At 43.9% G+C, this 18144-nt stretch overlaps 1 pseudogene; it reads left to right on the forward strand.

Annotated features, from left to right (window-relative positions):
- The first annotated feature begins 17744 nt into the window (after nt 1-17744).
- On the forward strand, nt 17745-17862 carry LOC124790560 (annotated as a pseudogene).
- Nucleotides 17863-18144: the final 282 nt, after the last annotated feature.

The following is an 18144-nucleotide window of genomic DNA, read 5'->3' on the forward strand; positions in this document are numbered from 1 at the left end:
TTTGTCTCCCTAAATGTAGGGAAAGCTTATGACTGTGTATGACATTCCAGGCTTATCTTTAAGCTCCAGACTTCCCATAAATTATGTCCATCTCATCGCCTCCTTTACCTCTTTCCCTCTTGTGTCACCATGAACAACACCAATTCCTGCATCTTCCATCCCACTGCTATTGCCCCCTAAGGCTCTGTTCTCTCGCCTCTCCTGTGTGTTCTCTGCACTGCTGATATGCCAAAACTCCTTCCTCCTGTTCATCTCCTCCATTATGCCTATGGCACTGCTTTTCTCTGACTAACACTAACATGGGAGATTCATCTACTAACCACTGAACAGAAAGCCCACAATAGCCAATAATTACTAAAACTACTAACTGGCCGAACATGGCGATCATGGGGATGTCACTCTTCCACAATCCACCACACTTAAAAAGCCCTCATCCCACCCATCTTGTGCTACAACAATGTGGCATGGACCTCTGCTCCTCCCTCCTTGTATCACGCCTTACAGATCCTTGAACGCCATATTATCCGCCTAGCCTTTCAAATCCGCTTGCCCTTCCCCGTCTGCATCTTTAACCAACTTACAAAATTCACCAGCCTATTCTTCCATCTTGAACACCTCCGAATACCCTACGTTACCCATAAACTCGACACTACTCACTCCCTAGTTTCCCTGCTGCTCAGTGACTTTGGTACTCTTCCATGCCTCTACTGCCACATTCCCAAACACTAAACATCCACACCTTCCACATATTCTTCCAACAAAACTATAATCGCCTTCCCATACCCGGCGATGAAATCCGTCCTGATATGTACCTGTACTACCAGACCTACCCACCCCCTGTCAGAGCTCAATCCCCCCCCCCCCCCAATCCTCGCCACCCACTACCTAAGTCGTAGTTCGGAACCACATCCCTCTACACTCTTCTTCCATCCCTCCTCCAAACATCCACCCACACACATATCCTCCAACACACTAACCTCAAATAGTATGTTCCCCTGATACTATTATCCCTGACATTCTACATCCAACCATCTCTTCACTCATCTGTGTATCTATTTTAATCAGTCACCACATCGGCCTTTTCATTTTACTTTATGTTACTGTCTATCTGTTTTTCTACATTCGTGTGTGACACTCAGTTTCCATCCATCTGCGTCTAGATTTTAATTAGTCACCGTATCAGCCTTTTATATTTTAATTTGTGCAATGACGATTGTTTTTATTGAACAAAATGTTTATTTTTGTCAACCGCCACGTCCAGCTTTTATAGCATGTTTTCTACAATTGTAGTCTCACGTGGCTGAAGAGCGGCAACTGCAATTGTAGTCTCACGTGGCTGAAGAGCGGCAACTGTATCCGCTGACAGCCAACCCCCTGCCCATATGGGGCGGGGAAGGGTGGGGGGGAGGAGGGGGAAAAATAACAAAAGAAAAGAAATTGCAGTCAGTTTACCACGAGGTGTTTCGTTTATAAGGCATTTAATTTTTCATTAATTTTCTTCATTGTTTCATTTGAATGGAGAAATTTAAAGTAAACCTGTCAAGTACTTTTCGAGAATGTGGTAACGTTTCTCCTTTGTATATATATATATATATATATATATATATATATATATATATATATATATATATATATATATATATATATAGTGCATATTTAAAAATATATATAGCTTATGTCTGCCCAAATGTTCATTAGGGGATCATATAGGAAATTAAAGTAAATCGGCCAAGAACTTTTATAGATTTTTGTTAACAACCTTTCCCCTTAATGTGTTATATACACATCTTTTTCAAGTCAGATTACGATATCTTACGAAGACAGTGATTTTCCTCTTGTCTTGAAGGTAAAATGTGCAAAATTTCATCAAGATTGACATAAAACTGTAGATTTGGATGAATTACAGTCAAACAAACAAATGGACACTCTTTACAAAAAGGTACGGCCAAACTTTCAGGAAACATTCCTCACACACAACGAAAGAAAATATGTTATGTGGACATGTGTCCGGAAACGCTTACTTTCCATGTTAGAGCTCATTTTATTACTTCTCTTCCAATCACATTAATCATGGAATGGAATCACACAGCAACAGAACGTACCAGCGTGAGTTCAAACACTTTGTTACAGGAAATGTTCAAAATGTCCTCCGTTAGCGAGGATACATGCATCCACCCTCCGTCGCATGGAATCCCTGATGCGCTGATGCAGCACTGGAGAATGGCGTATTGTATCACAGCCGTCCACAATACGAGCACGAAGAGTTTCTACATTTGGTACCGGGGTTGCGTAGACAAGAGCTTTCAAATGCCCCCATAAATGAAAGTCAAGAGGGTTGAGGTCAGGAGAGCGTGGAGGCCATGGAATTGGTCCGCCTCTACCAGTCCATCGGTCACCGAAACTGTTGTTGAGAACCGTAAAAACACTTCGACTGAAATGTGCAGGAGCTCCATCGTGCATGAGCCACATATTGTGTCGCACTTGTAAAGGCACATGTTCTAGCAGCACAGGTAGAGTATCCCATACGAAATCATGATAACGTGCTCCATTGAGCGTAGGTGGAAGAACATGGGGCCCAATCAAGACATCACCAACAATGCCTGCCCAGACGTTCACAGAAAATCTGTCTTGATGACGTGACTGCACAATTGCGTGCAGATTCTCGTCAGCCCACACATGTTGATTGTGAAAATTTACAATTTGATCACATTGGAATGAAGCCTCATCCGTAAAGAGAACATTTGCATTGAAATGAGGATTGACACATTGTTGGATGAACCATTCGCAGAAGTGTATCCGTGGAGGCCAATCAGCTGCTGATAGTGCCTGCACACGCTGTAAATGGTACGGAAACAACTGGTTCTCCCGTAGCACTCTCCATACAGTGACGTGGTCTACGTTACCTTGTACAGCAGCAACTTCTCTGACGCTGGCATTAGGGTTATCGTCAACTGCACGACGAATTGCCTCGTCCATTGCAGGATTCCTCGTCGTTCTAGGTCTTCCCCAGTCGCGAGTTATTGGCTGGAATGTTCCGTGCTCCCTAAGACGCCGATCAACTGCTTCGAACGTCTTCCTGTCGGGACACCTTCGTTCTGGAAATCTGTCTCGATACAAACGTACCGCGCCACGGCTATTGCCCCGTGCTAATCCATACATCAAATGGGCATCTGCCAACTCCGCATTTGTAAACATTGCACTGACTGCAAAACCACGTTCGTGATGAACACTAACCTGTTGATGCTACGTACTGATGTGCTTGATGCTAGTACTGTAGAGCAATGAGTCGCATGTCAACACAAGCACCGAAGTCAACATTACCTTCCTTCAATTGGCCCAACTGGCGGTGAATCGAGGAAGTACAGTACATACTGACGAAACTAAAATGAGTAACATGGAAATTAAGCGTTTCCGGACACATGTCCACATAACATCTTTTCTGTATTTGTTTGTGAGGAATGTTTCCTGAAAGTTTGGCCGTACCTTTTTGTAACACCCTATATATATATATATATATTGTGAAAATATGCTTGAAGAAATATATATATATATTTTGTGAAAATATGCTTGAAGAAATATATATATATATATATATATATATATATATATATATATATTTCTTCAAGCATATTTTCACAAACTTTGTATTTTCCCTGTATGAAAAGAAGATTAGTTGCGCTATCTGTTGTTACATTTTGCAATAAGTGTCTCATTGTGTTTTTGGAAATATATATATATATATATATATATATATATATATATATATATATAGAGAGAGAGAGAGAGAGAGAGAGAGAGAGAGAGAGAGAGAGAGAGAGAGAGAGTGGTCGATTGATTGTGACCGGGCCAAATATCTCACGAAATAAGCATCAAACGAAAAAACTACGAAGAACTAAACTTGTCTAGCTTAAAGGGGGAAACCAAATGGCGCTATGGTTGGCCCGCTAGATGGCGCTGCCATAGGTCAAACGAATATCAACTGCGTTTTTTTAAATAGGAACGCCCATTTTTTATTACATATTCGTGTAGTGCGTAAAGAAATATGAATGTTTTTGTTGGACTTTTTTCACTTTGTAATAATCACAAACATATGGCTCACAATTTTAGACGAACAGTTGGTAACAGGTAGGTTTTTTAAATTAAATTACAGACCGTAGGTACGTTTGAACATTTTATTTCGGTTGTTCCAATGTGATACTTGTACCTTTGTGAACTTATCATATCTGAGAACGCATGCTGTTACAGCGTGAGAGGGTATAAGTAAATACCACATTAATGCAATAAATGCTCAAAATGATGTCCGCCAACCTCAGTGAATTTGGCAATACGTGTAACGACATTCCTCTCAAATGGTTCAAATGGCTCTGAGCACTATGGGACTTAACTTCTGAGGTCATCAGTCCCCTAGAACTTAGAACTACTTAAACCTAACCAACCTAAGGACATCACACACATCCATGCCCGAGGCAGGATTGGTCCCTGCGACCGTAGCGGTCGCGCGGTTCCAGCCTGTAGCGCCTAGGACCGCTCGGGCACTCCGGCCGGCACATTCCTCTCAACAGCGAGTAGTTCGCCTTCCGTAATGTTCGCACATGCATTGACAATGCGCTGACGCATATGTCAGGCGTTGTCGGTAGATCACGATAGCAAATATCCTTCAACTATCCCCACAGAAAGAAATCCAGGGACGTCAGATCCGGTGAGCGTGCGGGCCATGGTATGGTGCTTCGACGACCAATCCACCTGTCATGAAATATGCTATTCAATACCGCTTCAATCACACGCGAGTTATGTGCCGGTCATCCATCATGTTGGAAGTACATCGCCATTCTGTCATGCAGTGAAACATCTTGTAGTAACATCGGTAGAACATTACGTAGGAAATCAGCATACATTGCACCATTTAGATTGCCATCGATAAAATGGAGTCCAATTATCCTTCCTCCCATAATGCCGCACCATACATTAACCCGCCAAGATCGCTGATGTTCCACTTCTCGCAGCCATCGTAGATTTTCCGTTGCCCAATAGTGCATATTATGCCGGTTTACGTTACCGCTGTTGGTGGATGACGCTTCGTCGCTAAATAGAACGCGTGCAAAAAATCTGTCATCGTCCCGTAATTTCTCTTGCGCCCAGTAGCAGAACTGTACACGACGTTCAAAAGTCGTCGCCAAGCAATTCCTGGAGCATAGAAATATGGTACGGGAGCAATCGATCTTGATGTAGCATTCTGAACACCGACGTTCTTGAGATTGGCTGAATACTTCCTGTTTCCTTAAATAACGTAAGTACCCAGCGAACTGTCTGGACTCTTATATGATGTCGTCCAGGATACCGAGTAGCATACATAGCTCACGCCCGTTGGGCATTTTGATCACAATAGCCATACATCAACATGATATCGACTTTTTCCGGAATTGGGGAGCAAAAAACTGATGATGGTCGAAGTAGAGAGGATATAAAATGTAGACTGGCAATGGCAAGAAAAGCGTTTCTGAAGAAGCAAAATTTGTTAACATCGAGTATAGATTTAAATGTCAGGAAGTCGTTTCTGAAAGTATTTGTATGGAGTGTAGCCATGTATGGAAGTGAAACGTGGACGATAAATAGTTTAGACAAAAAGAGAATAGAAGCTGTTGAAATGTGGTGCTACAGAAGAATGCTGAAGATTAGATGGGTAGATCACCTAACTAATGAGGAGGTATTGAATAGAATTGGGGAGAAGAGGAGTTTGTGGCACAACTTGACAAGAAGTAGGGACCGGTTGGTAGGACGTGTTGTGAGGCCTCAAGGGATCACAAATTTAGCATCGGAGGGCAGCATGGAGGGTAAAAATCGTAGAGGGAGACCAAGAGATGAATACACTAAGCAGATTCAGGAGGATGTAGGTTGCAGTAAGTACTGGGAGATGAAGAATCTTGCACAGGATAGGGTAGCATGGAGAGCTGCATCAAACCAGTCTCAGGACTGAAGACCACAACGACAACAAACAATGTATCACGAAACAAATACCGTCCGCACTGACGGAATGTTACGTGATACCACGTACTTATACGTTTGTGACTATTACACCGCCATCTATCACAAAGCGAAAAAAGTGGTCCAACTAAAACATTCATTCTCTGTACGTACTACACGAATGTGTAATAAAAAATTGGGGTTCCTATTTAAAAAAAAAAAACGCTGTTGATATCCGTTTGACCCATGGCAGCGCCATCTAGTGGGTCAACCATAGCGCCATCTGGTTTCCCCCTTCAAGCTAGACGAGTTTCGTTCTTTGTAGTTTTTTCGATTGATGCTTATTTCGTGGGATATTTGGCCCGGTCACTATCAATGGACCACCCTGTATACATATATACCCTCTCGTTCAAAAATTAGTGCCATTTTTCACAATTTTACAAATGTTGGTATGCAAGAGAGACGTTTAGAAGCACCTGTAGCATCGGCGGTGCAGAGGTGGGACCATGTCGATCGAGAGAGAGGCATCCGTAAGTGAGATAACACACAAGAAGAGTTTGTGACAGTTGGTACTAGAAATACCGTGGACAACCGAGCACGAGCAGAAGTCATCGTTTGCAAGCTGTAAGTCAGTCCGAATCTTGCTAGGGACTTCCTGCAGAAAGTTCGTGGTGTCTTCACGTCTTCATGTCGTCGAATGAGGTAGAAACAGTGATTAACAGATAGACAGTGATTAGTCTTCAGTAGAAACAGAATAGCCAATGTAATTATCGTGTAAGGTCAGAGACCACCTACCTAGAGATTTTACTGAGTACTGTTAGTTTGGAACTGTTCTTCGAATAGTCCATCAAGACAGAAGATTAGTTAGCTTCCGACTTTAGTTCGTGTTCGTGGGACTGCTGTCAAAGAAGGACAGATAGTCTAAACCTGCGTTCTACAATTGTTATAAACAGCGTTGAGTGATATATGTACCATTGACTATTCTGTGTTATGGTGTGCTGCTCTAGAACCCACGCATCGGGCCTACCAATACACCTTTATTAGTCTTTTTACAGAAGCAAGATTTTCATCAAAGTGGACGCCCCCAGTTCGCTATACAATATGGGTGAATTTGTGTGGAGGAGGAATGCACACAAGAAAGTGAAAGCGATAGTGACGAAGTAGTTCCATAAACTGAAGATGTTTTCACCGGTAGACTGACGGGGAATGAGAAGCTTTTTGATTTTGATATCGATCTGTGGACCGAAACAAAGCGCTTCAGCAGTTTAGAGGTAGAAGAAACTGTTAGGCGAGGTCCTGAGCAAACAGCGAAAACAATGCCGCGGGAACGAAAATGTAATGAACCTTTCTCTTCAAATGTGTTTGAGCTCATCTTAAAAAATGGGAAAAATTTCAAAAATGGACTGGCATCGAAGCATTGTACTGCAAGCATTGTACTGGTTTGCTTGCCCATTGTTTTTGCGACACACAAATGTCTCTAAGTGGCGGTTACGGCTGGCGCTAGAAAAAGCCAAAACAAAGAGGGAGTGAACATGAGACAGCACTGACCACAAAACGTCTTAATTAGAATAGCGTAAATTAGAAAGTGCTTTAAGTGCTAGTTGAGCCATAGAAAATCATCTCGATCGAAACACTATAAGAGAAGGGCATTGTTGGATCGAATTAATGCATTGCGTTAACGAAAGCGAATCTTTTTCCCGCGGAAAGCTTTAGCTTTGCGACGAGATAGTTATCGTCAAAATAGCAATTTTTCGGGCATATTAGAGTTTTTGGAGAAGTATGATCCAATTATGCTAGAACATTTAAGAAATGCTGAAGTGTTGTAACGAGGAAGAAAACGCCTTGATCATACATATCCTTCACGAATTCATTGAAGCAGCTGAAGACTTTGTTCGCCAAACCATTTTAACAGAGGTAAAATGTGTATAGACGAAACTTTATGTGGTATAAAGATACCTGTAAGAGAAACTGGAAAGTTAAGGTGTGCACTGTAGTGACACAAGAGATCGCTGTTTCACCTGTTTTATTTAACATCGCCTCAGATTAGATGGATAGAAAATTTAGTACAACTAGTCTATAAGTGATTTAAGAGCAGGAGATGAACATAGATCTACGCAGATGACGTAGCGTTAGTACACAATTCCAAAACAGAATTAATCAGAATAATTTAAATTTATTTCAGAACCACTGAGAAAACAGGATTACGTCTCAATGAATAAAAGGCAGAATAAGTAAGAAAATCCGAAGTGTTGCAGCTTTGGTAGTAGGCTGATTCACTTTCAAGACTATTGACTGCTTCAAGTACTTGAGGAGGTTTTTTTTTTTTTTTTTTAGTATGGAGAAACACGGATATAGAAATAGATGCTTGTCTAGCAACAGTAGATAAAACACTTTTTATTTTTGCCGGCCTGAGTGGCCGAGCGGTTCTGGGTGCTACAGTCTGGAACCGCGCGACCACCACGGTCGCAGGTTCGAATTCTGCCTCGGGCATGGATGTGTGTGATGTCCTTAGGTTAGTTAGGTTTAAGTAGTTCTAAGTTCTAGGGGACTGATGAGCACAGCAGTTAAGTCCCATAGTGCTCAGAGCAATTTGAACCATTTTTTTTTACTTTTTATTTTTATGAAAATCTTAATAAAAAGAGCACTCAGTGTTGACTTCAAAATCCGTTTGTATCAATTGACTAAAATACGGGTAACGTTACACGGTTGTGAAGCGTTAACATTTCGAAAGAAAGATTAAGAAAAACTGTTAATATTCAAGAGAAAAATAACAAGCAAAATATTTGGACCGTATGTGATGAAAATAGCATGGACTGGACGATAAGAAAAAAAAATGAAGAATTAAGAAAGCTGTACAAACCACGTAACATCGTCGAACTGCTAAAGGAGAGAAGTTTGAACTGGGCCTGCCATAGGGCAAGGATTGTGGAGAATAGAATACCAGAAATAACATTCGGTAGGACGATAGATGGTACGAGAGGAAGAGGGAGATCCAGAAGTAGGTGGCGAGATAACATCCGGGAGGGCACAGCGAGGAGGAACATCAACAAAGAATGCACAAACAATGCGCTCGACAGAAAGAAATGGAAGAGGCTCGTAGAGCAGCTGTATGGTCGGTAAGGTCCTTGCCACACGTAAAGTAAGTGAACTATAATAAACACTTTTTCTGTTGTGGTGGATGCGACTCTTGATGAAGCTCAAAGAGAGCAAAATGTTTCTATACTGTCCTTGCTGAAGAAAATCAACTCAGAATTAGAGGCCGGTTTCTCGACTTTTTTGACTGTGAGCAGAAGAATGATCGGTCAGTTGCTAAAATGAATTGCGATGGGCTGAAACGTTGTGGCTTGCATCTTTCAGACTGTCGTGGGCAGGGTTATGACAATGGTGGGGTAGTTATGTAAGTGGCATCTACCATGGAGATAAAGCGCATATACAAGGTGGTCCATTGATAGTGACCAGGCCAAATATCTCACGAAATAAGCATCAAACGAAAAAACTACAAAGACGAAACCTGTCTAGCTTGAAGATGGAAAGCAGAGGGCGCTATGGTTGGCCCGCTAGATGGCGCTGCCATAGGTCAAACTGATTTCAACTGCGTTTTTTTAAAATAGGAACCCCCATTTTTTATTACATATTCGTGTAGTAAGTAAAGAAATATGAATGTTTTAGTTGGACCACTTTTTTCGCTTTGTGATATATAGCGCTGTAATAGTCACAAACGTATAAATAAGTACGTGATATCACGTAACATTCCAGCAGGGCGGACGGTATTTGCTTCGTGATACATTACCCGTGTTAAAATGCACCGTTTACCAATTGCGGGAAAGGTCGATATCGTGTTGATGTATAGCTATTGTCATCAAAATGCCCAACGGGCGTGTGCCATGTATGCTGCTCGGTATCCTGGACGACATCAACCAAGTGTCCGGACCGTTCGTAGGATAGTTAAGTTATTTAAGGAAGCAGGAAGTGTTCAGCCACATGTGAAACGTCAACCACGACCTGCAACAAATGATGACGCCCAAGTAGGTGTTTTTGCTGCTGTCGCGGCTAATCTGCACATCAGCAGCAGACAAATTGCGCGAGAATCGGGAATCTCAAAAACGTCGGTGTTGAGAATGCTACATCAATATCGATTGCACCCGTACCATATTTCTATGCTCCAGGAATTGCTTGGCGACGACTTTGAAAGTCTTGTACAGTTCTGCCACTGGGCGCAAGAGAAATTAAGGGACGATGACAGATTTTTTGCACGCGTTCTATTTAGCGACGAAACGTCATCCACCAACAGCGGTAACGTAAACCGGCATAATATGCACTATTGGGCAACGGAAAATCCACGATGGCTGCGACAAGTGGAGCATCAGCGACCTTGGCGGGTTAATGTATGGTGCGGCATTATGGGAGGAAGGGTAATTGGCCCCCATTTTATCGATGGCAATCTAAATGGTGCAGTGTTTGCTGATTTCCTACCTAATGTTCTACCGATGTTACTACAAGATGTTTCACTGCATGACAGAATGGCGATGTACTTCCAACATGATGGATGTCCGGCACATAGATCGCGTGCGGTTGAAGCGGTATTGAATAGCATATTTCATGACAGGTGGATTGGTCGTCGAAGCACCATACCATGGCCCGCACGTTCACCGGATCTGAAGTCCCCGAATTTCTTTCTGTGGGGAAAGTTGAAGGATATTTGCTATCGTGATCCACCGACAACGCCTGTGAACATGCGTCAGCACATTGTCAATGCGTGTGCGAACATTACGTAAGGCAAACTACTCGCTGTTGAGAGGAATGTCGTTACACGTATTGCCAAATGCGTTGCGGTTGACGGCCATCATTTTGAGCATTTATTGCATTAATGTGGTATTTACAGGTAATCACGCTGTAACAGCAAGCGTTCTGAGAAATGATAAGTTCACAAAGAAACACGTATCACCTTGGAACAACTGAAATAAAATGTTCAAACGTACCTACGTTCTGTATTTTAGTTCATAAAACCTACCTATTACCAACTGTTCGTCTAACATTGTGATCCATATGTTTGTGTCTATTACAGCGCCATCTATCACAAAGCGAAAAAAGCAGTCCAACTAAAACATTCATATTTCTTTGCGTACTACATGAATATGTAATAAGAAATGGGGGTTCCTGTTTAAAAAAACGCCGTTGATATCCGTTTGACCTATGGCAGCGTCATCTAGCGGGCCAACCATAGCGCCATCTGGTTTCCCCCTTCAAGCTAAACAAGTTTCGTTCTTTGTAGTTTTTTCGTTTGACGCTTATTTCGTGAGATATTTGGCCCGGTCACGTTCAATGGTCCACCCTGTATTAAGTGGTGCTCTATCATTCGATCTTTGTGACACCCACACTGCGGAGAGTTGCGCGGATTTAGTGATTTTTTTTTTTTAATTTCTTCGAAAAAAGATTTTTTTTTCGTTCTAGTTCGCAAAGATGAAAAGTTTTAAAATAAAATACTGGATCGTCCCTTTACGAGTTGTCGGTAACGAGATGGTATGCACGCACAAATGCCGTCCGTCCAAATGCTAAGAATATGTCTGAATTACAATGATGGCAGAAATTGCTTATAACTTCGTTTTACTCCAAGGCAAGTAATGAACTAAGGCGCATTTAGAAGTATCTGAAGTCATTTCAAAGAGTCTTGATGTGTTCATTGTGATACAAGGTATTAGCTGCAATAAATATACTTAACGATGTGCTTCAAGCAAGGGAAGCCACAATAGACGTAGAAAGTAGCAATATTAAAGGTCTAGAGGAAGAATTTCATAAACTGAGAAATAGCTGGAATACTATTTACGCGGAAAGTCGCAAGGTAGCAGAAATTTTGGAATACCACATGACTTCAATGTAACGAATCGTCGCACTCAGAAACGGAAGGGCGAAAGAAAACTCGTTGTAGACTAAACATCAGAAGACGATTTAAACTGAGCCCAGAGAACAGCTTTAAACTAAATGTTTTTAAAGTTGTTCTAGATGCAGTTCTAGGTAACTTAACCACAGTGACCGAAAAAATCGAGACATCAAGAGGGAGTTGCGCGCCGTAAATGAAAGTTGGTAGGCGTGTTTCTACACGTGAAAGATGACGTATATTCAAATTTCAAGTCAGTCGCATAAGAGTGGTGCTAGCAGCGCCACTATGAGGACGAAAATCAGGTTTGCTTTAAATACACGCTGTAATGGTTGTGAGCGTTAGCTACCTGTGACACTGGACGTGGTGAGTTGATGTTAGTCAAGAATGGCTTTAAGGCGAGAAAGATGCCATTATCAACGCCTGTTCCTTCTGCGATACTGCAGAAACACTTGGCAGGAATGTCGCCACTGAACGTGACTGCTGGTAGCGATGGTAACGAGAATATACACTGTCAAGAGGACTGGGCTCCGATGGTCGAGTGGCACTAACCAGAAGAAAGACCACCCGTTCAGCGTATGGTTGTGGCGCGTCGTACTGCATCTGCAGGAGCAATTTGAGCAAGAGATGGCACCACAGTAACACAACAAACTGTTACAAACTGTTTACTTCAACGACTGTTCCGAGCCAGACGCCCTGTAGCGTGCATTCCACTGATCCAAAACCACCGCTATTTGCGTCTTCAGCGGTGTCAGGCGAGAGCTCACCGGAGGTTAGGGTGGAGGTATGTTGTGTTTTATGATGAAGGCTGGTTCGCCTCGGTGCCAGTGATGCCCGTGTGATGGTTAGAAGGAGGCTGGTTGAGAACCTACAACCAAACTATCTGCGTGCTAGGCACAATGGACCTACACCTGGAGTTTTGGTTTGGGGTGCGACTTCGTACTATAGCACAAGCACTCTCTTGGTTATCTCACGAACACTAACTGCAAATTTGTATACGTCAGTCTGGTGACGAAACCTGTTGTGCTGCCATTCACGAACAGCATTCCAGGGCTTTCCAAGAGGATAACCGTTCGCCCACAAACCGCTGTTGTAACCGAACTTGGTGTGCACAGTGTCGACGTGTTGTCTGGGCCTCTTCGACCATCAGAACTGCTCCAGTCGAGCGCATAATTACGGGACAACATCGGACGACAACTCCAGCGTCATGCACAAACAGTATTAACCGTCCCATTATTGACTGGATTGAACTCCATCACACAAACTGACATCCGCCAGCTGTACAACACAACGCAAGCACATTTGCATTCTTGCATTCAACATTCTGGAAGTTACACCGTTTGTTAATATACGAGGATTTCACGTTTACAATGGTTTATCTCGCGCTTACATTAACCTGTCAACAGAACACAGCATGTTGTTCTCAATGGAGAGACGTCTAAAGACGTTAAAGTCACCTCTGGCGTGCCACAGGGGAGTGTTATGGGACCATTGCTTTCCACAATATATATAAATGACCTAGTAGATAGCGTCGGAAGTTCCATGCGGCTTTTCGCGGATGATGCTGTAGTATACAGAGAAGTTGCAGCATTAGAAAATCGCAGCGAAATGCAGGAAGATCTGCAGCAGATAGGCACTTGGTGCAGAGAGTGGCAACTGACCCTTAACATAGACAAATGTAATGTACTGCGAATACATAGAAAGAAGGATCCTTTATTGTATGATTAAATGATAGCGGCACAAACACTGGTAGCAGTTACTTCTGTAAAATATCTGGGAGTATGCGTACGGAACGATTTTAAGTGGAATGATCATATAAAATTAATTTTTGGTAAGGCAGGTGCCAGATTGAGATTCATTGGGAGAGTCCTTAGAAAATGAAGTTCATCAACAAGGAAGTGGCTTACAAAACACTCGTTCGACCTATACTTGAGTATTGCTCATCACTGTGGGATCCGTACCAGGTCGGCTTGACAGAGGAACAGAGAAGATCCAAAGAAGAGCGGCGCGTTTCGTCACAGGGTTATTTGGTAAGCGTGATAGCGTTACGGAGATGTTTAGCAAACTCAAGTGGCAGACTCTGCAAGAGAGGCGCTCTGCATCGCGGTGTAGCTTGCTGTCCAGGTATCGAGAGAGTCCGTTTCTGGATGAGGTATCGAATATATTGCTTCCCCCTACTTATACCTCCCAAGGAGATCACGAATGTAAAATTATAGAGATTCGAGCGCGCACGGAGGCTTTCCGGCAGTCGTTCTTCCCGCGAACCAGACGCGACTGGTTCAAATGGTTCAAATGGCTCTGAGCACTATGGCACTCAACTGCTGAGGTCATTAGTCCCCTAGAACTTAGAACTAGTTAAACCTAACTAACCTAAGGACAACACACACATCCATGCCCGAGGCAGGATTCGAACCTGCGACCGTAGCGGTCTCGCGGTTCCAGACTGCAGCGCCAGAACCGCGCGGCCACTTCGGCCGGCCAGACGCGACTGGAACAGGAAATGGAGGTAATGACAGTGGGACGTAAAGTGCCCTCCGCCACACACCGTTGGGTGGCTTGCGGAATATAAATGTAGATGTAGATGTTGATGTATATTTTGCAATGTTAATCACGTAAATATTTTACTTAAACAAATGTATTCCCAAAATATCATCACTCTACTGTAATTGTTTTTTGGTGCCGCGTTTTTTTTCCGTCAGTGTATAAGTTATTCCGCCATAGACGACATGATGGACACTTATGGTTTTCTATGAAACTACTTAAGCCTAGATGGATGTAGTGTAACAAGAGCGCGTAGAAAGCGGCATCTTTGTGCAACGTATGTAAGTCGTGCAGGTAGCCGGAACGGGAGCCTGTAGGCGCAAGCATATAGTGGCTCTCCAGTACCTCGCGTGGCCTGCCCCAGCGCTCTCAGAGACTGACATGCACTTAACGGGGTTTTCTGGACTAGAAGTTTAAAAAAACGATTTTAATTCCATATTTTGATTCCTTATATTGTGGAGAACACGCATTCGAAACCGTTTTGCCCGCAAACTCTTGCATATACACCACTGGACATTAAAATTGCTACACCGCGACAATGGCGTGCTACAGACGCGAAATTTAACCGTCAGGAAGAAGATGCTGTGATATGCAAATGATTAGCTTTTCAGAGCATTCACACAAGGTTGGCGCCGGTGGCGACACCTACAACGTGCCGACATGAGGAAAGTTTCCAACCGATTTTTCATACACAAACAGCAGTAGACCGGCGTTGTCTGGTGAAACGTTGTTGTGATGCCTCGTGTAAGGAGGAGAAATGCGTGCCGTCACGTTTCCGACTTTGATAAAGGTCGGATTGTAGCCTATCGCGATTGCGGTTTATCGTATCGCGACATTGCTGCTCGCGTTGGTCGAGATCCAATGACTGTTAGCAGAATATGGAATCGGTGGGTTCAGGAGTGCTGGATCCCAACGGCCTCGTATCACTAGCAGTCGAGATGACAGGCATCTTATCCGCATGGCTGTAACGGATTGTGCAGCCGCGTTCGATCCCTGAGTCAACAGATGAGGACGTTTGCAAGACAACAACCATCTGCACGAACAGTTCGACGACGTTTGCAGCAGCATAGACTACCAGCTCGGAGACCATGGCTGCGGTTACCCTTGATGCTGCATCACAGACAGGAGCGCCTGTGATGGTGTACTCGACGACGAACCTGGGTGCACGAATGGCAAAACGTCATTTTTTCGGATGAATCCAGGTTCTGTTTACAGCATCATGATGGTCGCATCCGTGTTTGGCGACATCGCGGTGAACGCACATAGGAAGCGTGTATTCGTCATCGCCATACTGGCGTATCACCCGGCGTGTGGGGTGCCATTGGTCACCTCTTGTTCGCATTGACTGCACTTTGAACAGTGGACGTTACATTTCAGATGTGTTACGACCCGTGGCTCTACCCTTCATCCGATCCCTGTGAAACCCTACATTTCAGCAGGATAATGCACGACCACATGTTGCAGGTCCTGTACGGGCCTTTCTGGGTACAGAAAATGTTCTACTGCTGCCCTGGCCAGCACATTCTCCAGATCTCTCACCAACTGAAAATGTCTGGTCAATGGTGGTCGAGCAACTGGCTCTTCACAATACGCCAGTCACTACTCTTGATGAACTGTGATATCGTGTTGAAGCTGCATGGGCAGCTGTACCTGTACACGCCATCCAAGCTCTGTTTGACTCAATGCCCAGGCGTATCAAGGCCGTTATTACGGCCAGAGGTGGTTGTTCTCGGTATTGATTTCTCAGGATGTATGCACCCAAATTGCGTGAAAATGTAATCACATGTCTATTCTAGTACAATATATTTGTCCAATGAATACCCGTTTATCAACTGCACTTCTTCTTGGTGTAGCAATTTTAATGGCCAGTAGCGTAGTTGAAGTACATGACCATCGCCAGAGTTGTCTTACGGCAATCCAGACACCCAGCAAAAAAAGTAACTTTTAGGAAATCGCGTTTAAAGTTTTGGGAAGGATTTTTGTCGGTATTTTGAGTGCCTGGAGCACTTCTTAAATCTCGTTCGAGTTCACCGATTCCTACTAAGCCACGTATCTGGCTTCTTTACTGGCCGTAGACGCGCGGTGCTCTGAGCGTACAATGCGGTCCTCGTTGCCGCGTTGACTTGGATGCCTTGCCACGGTTCGCGCGGCTCCCCCCTTCGGAGGTTCGAGTCGTCCCTTGGGCATGGGCGTGTGTGTTGTTCTTAGCGTAAGTTACTTTAAGTTAGATTAAGTAGTGTGTAAGCCTAGGGACAGATAACCTGAGGTCCGCAGCTCGTGGTCGTGCGGTAGCGTTCTCGCTTCCCACTCCCGGGTTCCCGGGTTCGATTCCCGGCGGGGTGGGGTATTTTCTCTGCCTCGTGATGACTGGGTGTTGTGTGCTGTCCTTAGGTTAGTTAAGGTTAAGTAGTTCTAAGTTCTAGGGGACTGATGACCATAGATGTTAAGTCCCATAGTGCCCAGAGCCATTTGAACCATTTTAGATAACCTCAGCAGTTTGGTTCCATAGGAACTTACCGCAAATTTCCAAATTTTCCGCGTCGTCGGACGGTTATGGACGGTGGTCGGAGACAGTCAGACCTGTATACGAGACCTATCGAGTGACACTTTACTACAAAGATGTGTTGGCGCAAAGGCTCAAAACTCTAACGACTTGATAAATTCGCTGATTTGGGCGCTTCCGCCGATACACATATATTCCGGTAAAGAAGTAGTCGAAACTGCAAACAATTTGGCTACACTTATCGTCAACTACGGCTTCAAGGGACACGCACAGACAATGAATGCCATGAGCATTCAATTTGGCAACACAGTGTTCAAATTTTTCAGAAGGCGTAACGTGGACCGCCTTGTACGCTCAGAGTATCGCGCGTCTACGGCCAGTAAAGAAGCCGGATATGCGGCCCGGTAGGAGATTTGCGAGATGCTCCAGGCATCACAGACTGATGGTAAGTCCCAAAAAACCGACGAAAACCCTTTCCAAAACTTTAAACGCGATTTCCTAAAAGTCACTTCTTTTTGCTGGGTGTCTGAATTGCCGTAAGACTACTCTGCCTATTTTGGCGCAGTGGAGCTATTTTTGTAGAGAACTGGACTGGCTATGGTCGGAATCTCTAAAAGTTAAATAATTTTCAAAATATCGATTTTGATGTACGTTTGAATGCCCAAAAAAAGTCGATTTTTCCTACTTTTTTTTCAAATGGTCGCCTATTGTGAAAAAATGACATTTTTGGGTGGTCTGTCGCAGACCCCCGCCGCCCACTACTGATGCACGGCGTGGATTACGATCTTCGGCGCTGTTTCGTTTAATAACCCCTTAATATTTTTTGGAGAAAAAAAATTTTAATCGAGGTAAAGGACAGATGAGGCCAACGGCCTTGCCGCAGTGGTAACACCGGTTCCCGTCAGATCACCGAAGTTAAGCGCTGTCGGGCTGGGCTAGCACTTGGATGGGTGACCATCCGGTCAGCCGAGCGCTGTTGGTAAGCGGGGTGCACTCAGCCCTTGTGAGGCAATCTGAGGAGCTACTTGATTGAGAAGTAGCGGCTCCGGTCTCGTAAACTGACATACGGCCGGTAGAGCGGTGTGTTGACCACATGCCCCTCCATGTCCGCATCCAGTGACGCCTGTGGTCTGAGGATGACTCGGTGGCCAGTCGCTACATTTGTGCCTTCATGGCCCGTGCGAGAGGAGGAGGAGGAGAGAAAGGACAGATGAAGAAAAGGATATAAGCATTGTTTGACATATATTTTGATTTCACCTAAAAA

Source organism: Schistocerca piceifrons, chromosome 3 (genome assembly GCF_021461385.2).
Source record: "Schistocerca piceifrons isolate TAMUIC-IGC-003096 chromosome 3, iqSchPice1.1, whole genome shotgun sequence".
Lineage (NCBI taxonomy): Eukaryota > Metazoa > Arthropoda > Insecta > Orthoptera > Acrididae > Schistocerca > Schistocerca piceifrons.